Raw genomic sequence first — 1,266 nt, forward strand, 5'->3', positions numbered from 1 at the left:
ACGAGCTCAGCCTCTTAACCTTAATATTTGCGTTGCCTTAGAATTCGTTATTTATAATTACATAGGAGCGGGAGATGTTCATGTTGCTCCGGTCTGCAGTCTGACCGCTAGATGTCGCTGAAAATTACACACTGTAGCTTTAATGCGCAGAGGGACACTTTCTACAAGATCTAGTTCTACACTATCTGGTCAAAGTGGACAGAATATGTCAAAGCTGTTATGAGTGATTTTTGTAAACCTTGCTTTCGTTCAGTTTGCTGTTTGGTTGGATTAGTGACGTCACTGATTGTTGAAACGACAACGAAATTGATGCAATTATATCGTTGTAATGTATTGTGCTTTCTCAATAAAAATATTAATATAAAAAGCCTTTGATCCTCAGATCTAAACATTACTTCAGTTTTAGGCCATTTTTTTAAACAACAATCATTTGGTTAATTATTTACTGGCCTTAATGCTGCAGCTCAAGGGTGAAACTTTGTAATGGAAGATGGTGGGAAGACTATAAGGCAGAGGTCACGGATTAGTGGCTCACGCTCCGGATCCGGACCACCTGATTTAAAACATTTATAAATTACCGCATGTTGTCTGACATCAGTGTCTAACATCACTGGCGCCGCGTCTCCTGTTACCCAGAAATCCCTCATCCTCCGCTCCGCTCCGCAGCGCTCCGCTCCGCAGCGCTCCGCCCAGCAGCGCTCCGCCCCGCAGCGCTCCGCCCCGCAGCGCTCCGCCCCGCAGCTTCCAGACCTCCTGCTCAAAGCAAAGCCTCCAGCCTCCGCTGTTCCTCCCGTATCGCTGCGCTCTGACTGATCCTCGGAGCTCGAGGAGAGCATGCGCCATATTATCATTAAATTAATAGGAGCAAAACATGCAGAAATGAACTATTAATTTAATCTGACAGATTAAATAATCCCCATCAGCATCCAGCAGATGTTCAGTTTCTGATGGAGATGAGAAATCTGCTTCCTGGTCTGTTGAAGAACTGGTGTGGAGCTCCCCCACCCTTAGAGCGCCCCCACCCTTAGAGCGCCCCCACCCTTAGAGCGCCCCACCAACTTTATTGCAAGGTTACTCCAAGCTGAGTTGAAGGACCAATAATTTGCATCCAATCTTTTACATAAATGCTGTTAGTTTTTTGAAATATAGAAGAATTATGATCTAATTTGTAGTTATTACTGATCTGTTGTTACTATATTTTAATTTGACAAACCGGATCTTCTCGCCGTTCTTTCTCCTGTTTGGTGCGATTGCAAACCGGATCCG

The sequence above is a fragment of the Cyprinodon variegatus genome, unplaced genomic scaffold, assembly GCF_000732505.1.
Source record: "Cyprinodon variegatus isolate N-32 unplaced genomic scaffold, C_variegatus-1.0 Scaffold24, whole genome shotgun sequence".
Lineage (NCBI taxonomy): Eukaryota > Metazoa > Chordata > Actinopteri > Cyprinodontiformes > Cyprinodontidae > Cyprinodon > Cyprinodon variegatus.